The sequence below is a fragment of the Pyxicephalus adspersus genome, chromosome 2, assembly GCF_032062135.1.
Source record: "Pyxicephalus adspersus chromosome 2, UCB_Pads_2.0, whole genome shotgun sequence".
Lineage (NCBI taxonomy): Eukaryota > Metazoa > Chordata > Amphibia > Anura > Pyxicephalidae > Pyxicephalus > Pyxicephalus adspersus.
The window spans coordinates 4,017,660-4,024,953 of NC_092859.1; positions in this window are offsets into that span (position 1 = coordinate 4,017,660).

Below are 7,294 nucleotides of genomic sequence, written 5' to 3' on the forward strand. Positions count from 1 at the left end.
TATTGCTGATATTTATGTACTACTAGCTGAATAGGTTCAGTACCTGCCTTACTAATATGTATCTTTTAGATAACATTTATGTTTGTTCATGTACGCTTTATAATGTTTTTGATTAATAATAAACTAAATAATTTTAATAGCCAATTAAACACAATGAATTGGGGTTTATGTATTAAAGTTGGAGACATGCTGACTTTGCAAAGTGCATTTTCACCAAGCTTAGTAAATGCCATGTGTGCCATGCCAGATAACTATGTAAGCATAAATGCAGTGTTCCCCTTAATGAAAAGGATGGTTACTGCCATGTGGCCAGAGATTTGAATTGACTCCAAGCATAATTTTCCGACCACCTCTATTCCCCTAGAAGATAAAAAGAAGTCCACCACAAAAAAACAAGTATTTGGTTCATATATTTCTATTACAAAATCACCTTGATTTTCAGTTTTCTTTAGTTTTGTCTTTTCTGTTTAGACTGTTATGTCATTTGCATAGTGATTGGATAGTGTTAACCAATTCTATATATTTCAAATAGGTAAAAGGGCCTTGCATTCGATTCTTTTGACTGCTTATTTTAGCAGAAAGTGCCATCAGTATACTTTGCAATTTGTGGTCTTATAAGCAACCAAGGAAGTTTCCGTAGGTTGATCTCAAGGCCAAAGAAAGAGGACAGCAGTTGAGGGCACGTCTTGAGTGTTTACAGTACATGGGAATCCCTACTAAAGGAGTTGATTTTTTTTACATACTATTGTATCCTAATTTTACTAAGATTAAAAGTTTATCAAGCCCATTTGATGTCTCATAAGATGTATGGTACAATGTCCATAATAACAGCTTAGCATACAGTACATTGGTCAGCAAAGAGAAAGTTCACAAAAGCAATGCTATGTGATTTTCATGAAAAACAGATAGCTAATGAAAGGGGATGAGGAGAAAGAAAAGGAAAGGGATTAGAGAAAAAATTAACAAAAGTGTGGTGGAGGAGTCCTGTAAGCTACTTGATTCCTCTCCAGCTGCATGGAACTTGGGTTACATATTAATTCCATCATGTCCAACCATTACTCCAATGTCTGTTCCAGACTGACTGTCTTTGGACACTCAGCAAGCTATAGTCTCCGAAGTCACTGAGCTACGCCAAAGAAACAACTGAGGGGATGGTGGTGGTAACATCTGGATTGGCACACATATTTTCCCAGTTGGGGAGAAATAAAGATTCTCATTACCAACAGGTGGTATCCCTATATCTGCCTGTGGATGACCTGGTATCTCTGAAGATTTTGGAGCAGACGCCCTGTACAATATTGTTATATGCTTCTTTAACCAGCTTATTGCACCCCAATAATCAAGAGAGACCACAAGATGTACTTAGTAGAGTTCATTATTATAACATGTAAGAGGCGATCAAGAAAACAGCATGGGAAACAGGCCTAGTAAATCTCAGTGGAGCTAGGGTTACACTTCTACCTCAAATATTACAAAACTCCCCTAATTAGGGTTCATCTGAAATGGATACTGGACAAAATAAGAGGGACTGGGGCTACTTATAGCTGAGGATTGTCCTTTCACCTAATAGTGGATAAATCGGGACTGCATACTTTCTCCACTCATACTCAGAACTGGCGGGCCTCAAACTGGCAGGCCTTTCAAACTTATATTCATTGGCCTGATTTATTGAAGCTCTCCAGGGCTGGAGAGCATACTCCTTCATCCGTGAAGCTGGGTCATCCAGCAAACCTGGAATGGGTCTGGTCCAGGATTGAAAACATTTGCTAACATATTACAAATTTATTTTTAATAATCCATTCCAGGTTTGCTGGATCACCTAGGTTCACTCAGAACAGTCTATTTTCTCAGAGAGCTTTATTAGATAAAGCCCAAAGTATACCTTGTAAGTCCAAAGAATGTTTGTGTTTATTCACAGTTCATTATTATTCATTTAACTCAAAAATGTTTAGAATTAGAAATACTATGGGATCTATTTTTTAAATAAATGTGACATTCTCTGTTGGAAATCTTCCAGATCCATGTGTTTTTGGTAGAAATCGCTTCTCCAACAAGAAATGTTTTTTTTTAGCTATGTGTACACAAAGGAAATGGCAGAGCTCAAGTCCAAATTCATAATAGCAATGTCACTGCCTTAAATGGTTCACAATGGCTTAAAATTGATAATTTGAAAAGTTGAATTAAAATTTATTGAGAAAAAGTTGGGCAAAATTAAGGTTGACAAAGCACCAGGACCAGATGGATTACATCCAAGTGTCCTTAAAGAGCTGATCTCAGTTATTTCAAAGCCAGTATTTCTAATTTTTAGAGACTCTTTAATCACTGGCATGGTATCAATGGATTGGCGTAAGGCCAATGTGGTTCCTATCTTCAAAAAGGGAGCCATTAGTCATTACCAGGTAAGTACAGAACGGTTAGTTTAATGTCCATAATTGGAAAGGTCCTAGAGAGATTGATAAAGAACCACATAGAGCAGTTTCTGTTAGAAAATAATATTATGGGCTGTCCTCTATCTTCTTTAATTTTCATCCTATCCCTGGAGCCGCTTCTGCGCATGATCCGTGCCTCCTCTACTGTCTCAGGCCTGGATATGAGAGGTTCTGTCCAGAAAGTGGCGGCTTATACCGATGATTTATTGTTCACCATAACCAACCCTGTCGTCTCTTTGCCTAATCTCATGCCAATTCTGACTGAATTTAACACCCTGTCCAACTTCAAAATTACCTACTCCAAATCATCAGCTTTAGATGTAATGCTTGCGATTGGAGCCCTCTCCCATCTCCAACAATTGTATGCTTTCTGATGGGAACCCCAAGCGATTACGTTCCTAGGCACGAAAATCCCCAAAACACTCTCTGAATTATTTGACAGGAACTACCTCCCGCTGCTCTCCACAGTGAACTCTGATCTGGACAAGTGGGATAAACTGACTTTTTCTTGGTTAGGACGAATAAGTGTTCTCAAAATGAATATTCTCCCTCGGTTTCTGTACCTTTTCCAAACGCTGCCCATTAAAATCCCTGGGTCCTTTTTTACGGTCCTCACCTCCAAACTTTTTCGTTTTATCTGGCGAAATAAGGCTCCAAGACTTTGCAGATCCTTACTTATGCGGTCTAAATTGGAAGGGGGTCTGGGTGTCCCAAACCTGTTTCACTATTATTTGTCGGCTCATTTGACACGGGTACTGGATTGGTGCAGAAACGGGGGGCTTAAGCAATGGCTAATTTTGGAACAGTGTTTTTGCCCAACACCTTTGCTCCTCCTCCCTTGGCTGCCGATTTCGGTCTTCTCGGGTCTTAAATCTCATCTCACGGTGGGATACACATGGGAGCTGGTGGTACAGATCTTCCACCGTTTACATCTCTCGCCTTCCCCCTCGCCTTTTTTTCTGGTTCTGGGCAACCCTTCCTTCCCCCCAGGGATGGCGGACGGGAGGTTTAAAGAACTACTCTCTGCGGGGGTCTGCAGAGGGCTACACTTTATTAGATCAGACAGATGGATTGACCCGGGGGGATTAAGAGAGGCTGCGGGTGAATTTCAATTAGATTTTTGGAAAACTATGCAGATCCCCCATTTCCTGACTGCTCTTCGCCCTGCCCTATCCTATCGCAGGTCCCTTACTCCTTTTGAACAGCTATGTATGGGAGAGAGTGGTATTAGGCATACTTTATCTGTGGTTTATAGGCTGTTACTAATTCCGCCTTCTGATTATTCGCCTACATTCCTGCGTTCTTGGGAGACTGATTTGGGTCTCTAGCTCTCTATGGAGCAGAAAGAAAATATTCTCTATTGGAGTAGAGTCAATGAAATCCATCGTATGTATCGGATCTTACCCCCACTGTAAGGGGTACTGGCAGGAAGGTGGCTCACACCTGGTACTACTGGTCACAATTTATGCTTACTACCGAATACCGAGATCTTGCTTCCTCTAATTGAAATCTACGTATGGTTTCCATGCTCACATTTTTCCAATTGGGAACCACCCCCCCTACTTAGCGCGCTCCTCTGTCCACTCTCCCCCCGTCCCTTTTCCATGGTGCCCCACCCCCCTCCCACATACCTTTTTGTTGAATTATTTAATTACAGTTCTTTTTCTTTATGTTATTACTTGCACTTTTTTAACCTGTCTTATGGTAGCTGGATGCTTTTCTAGAAGCACAGAATATAACCGGGTATTGAAGTTTTGGAGTAAAGATAACAGTGACCATTGATCCAGGGAACATCCGATTGCCTCATGGAATCAGGAAGGAATTTTTTTCCCCTGTTGAAGCAAATTGTACCAGGAATTTCTTTCGCTGTCCTCCGGACCAACTAGGTCCATCAGGTTTTATATTTGGGATTTGTTTTTTGCCCTTTTGGTTGAACTTGATTGACGTATGTCTTTTTTCAACCTGACCTATAATGTAACTATGTAACTATGTAACTATGAATGTCAAGTTCACTATAAATAGACACTGATGTGTGTGAACAAGGTGGATTGGTGGCTCTTGGTCAGTCACATTTCTTGTTGCCTTCTTTGAATAATCTCAGTTTTCTGTAACATTTAAAGGATGACAGTAATGTTGAGTAAATTGATACTAAATAAGTCAAGTCTCAAAACTGAATGGATTTTCAAAACCCACATACTGTCCATGCCCCAAAATAAAACACCAAAATAAACAGCTTTATAATCATGATCATCAGGGTTTTGAAGGCCCAATAAGGAGACTTTTCACAAACTGCAGAGAATTGCGGTCAGTTAGCAGACTTTGCTAACCACTGAGTTACCATGCGGCCCTAAGTGTGCTATGTGTGGTATGTGTGGTTATACCTAATATACCTAATATGTGATATACAAAGTTACCAAAATTAAAGCTTTTGCATATGTATGAGGAGCTGGAGTTGGATCGGGGGGGGGGGGGGTCCAATAGTTTTTAATTTGATAAAATGTTTCTCCTTATTTTTTTATTTAATTTCTTGTTAAACCAAATATTGGTTTTGTTTTAGGATTACCCTTTTTTGGAGGGGGGGGTTTGTACAAAGCAAAGGTAGGTATACCACAGTTAGGAATATTTACCCACCATTAAAATTCCCCTTCTGCTTGCCAGAATAAGATAGCTGTAACACTTTTAATTCTGGCCTAGCCTTGCTTAATGAAGCTTGATAGTCAAATTTGATTTAATCTTAATCTCTGATTACTTTGCATAATTCCTTTTCATCTGTTGTGTCCTAATTATTTAAATAAAACCCCTGACTATGCTTTGTGTAGATTTCCGACTTGTTTTGGCTTATTTTTACACTAAATGAAGAAAGAAAGGAGAGTCACGACTTTTCTGGCAAATATTCTGTTTGCCCAGACTCTGCAAAGATATTCTGCTAATTGAAACCTCGTTTTTGTGAAACCCCTTTCACATATTTTGACATAATTTTGCAATCCCTGTCAAAGAATTTGTCCCACCATCTAAAAATACCTAACGTTCCTGACAGATCCCCTGAAGAAGCCGAATAGTGAAATGCATCGGGATACTAGACGTTACCATCAGTCCAACTGTATTTGTACTAAGGGTTATCTGTGTCTAGTAATAAGGTCCTGATTCCCAGTTTAACACTATTGGAACTGACCTACTATTTCTGTTCACTTGCATACTACCAAAGTCAGTGTATCTTATATGATGTGAAATATAATACACACAGTAAATGTTTATTTGCCAGAAAAAACCCTGACCCTCCTTTTTTTCTTCATTTTTTGTATCTAAAAGTTGGGTTTGGCAAAACAATGAGTACTTTAAAAACTAGAGGATAGCTAGGTTCCCTTACTTTGTCTTATTTTTACACTACTTTAACATTTGCAGTCACCTAATGTTTTCAGTAAAACCCCTCCATGTGCCTTGTCTTTCCAGTGTCAAAGACTGCTTAACAAGTGTATAAACCAGACCATGCCCCAACCACATTCACTTTTCCTGAGATAAATTACAAATTGAGGTTTTGGAGACTTTATCATTTTTCTGGGTGACGCTGCAGGTGTTGTAAAATGTTCAATCCCACCTTGCAGACTATTTTGCTAGAAGGTCACAACCTCAGTTTCGGATACAATCTGCACAGCTTATAAAAGCAATGTAGGCTTGCTACTAAAGTAGACGACACGTTCCAAGTAAACTAGGTAACTGAATATTAGCAAACTCATGGAGAAAATTCATGCACTGGGGATGGCCAATAAACAGTCATAGGTGGCTCTGAGACAACACCTAAAAGACCTACTAAAAGGCCAGATAAAGTGCTGTTCTATGAGCATTGTAACAAAAATAGTAAATGTCTAGCAACATCATTTTGTGCCCGTTGAGTAGAACATACTATAGAAAATATTATAGACCTATGAATGAATTTCTAACTGAGAAGATATTTCTAACCAGTTTTTAACATTTAAAAAAAAAACTTTACAACTAAGCACCTTCCACACACCTCACATAAACACTTGACAAGATGCTTTGAGATATCAGTGCTTTTCTTTCTAAATGTGGTGCCTCAAGGATTCCTAATGAAGCTGTTAAACTGATTTATTCTCCCATAACCAATATAGAACTTACCATGGCTTTAAAACAGATAAAGCCTGGTAAGACCTGTTTAAACATGGTGAAACCTGGTCTGCTCCTTGATAGTTTATTGCCTTAATACTACAAAGCCTTTTCATCTCTACTAGCCGAACCATTTCTTTCTGTGTATAATTATTTTTGGGAGGAACTTTCAAGTCTGCAGGAGTTTCTAGCGGGAATACATTCCTGTGATTCCAAAAGATGGTAAGGACAGGGCTACCTGTAGCTACTAAACTGATATCTCCTTAAATTGTAGACCTCGAACTTTATGCCAAAGTTCTAGCTAATCACTTGGTCTTCATTGTCCCCAGCTGGTGAGTTGAAGCAGGATGGGTTTTTCCCTGACAGGGAGGTCAGAGAGCATACAATTAAAATGTTGATTCCCACCATAATTTCTTGTATAAGCATTCACTCTAAGATGTGAATAATAGGATTACACTGTCACCATGGAGCCCCCGTAATGGTAAATGGTATCTGGTCAAACCCTATTCTGATCTGAAATGGGACAAATTAGGAATGATCCCTCTCACCTCTAATTTTTGTGCTGTTATTGGAGCCACTCCTGTGCTATATTTGTTCAGAGCAGTCTATTTCAGGTCTGCTAGTGGGGAACAAAGCCTGCAGCTTTTGTTAATTGTCACGTTCAGGGAGACATTGCCACTAGGGGGCGCTACAGCTTGCACAGAGGTGGTGTGAGCCCTGAGAAAGGCCAAGGCGCAGAGTCC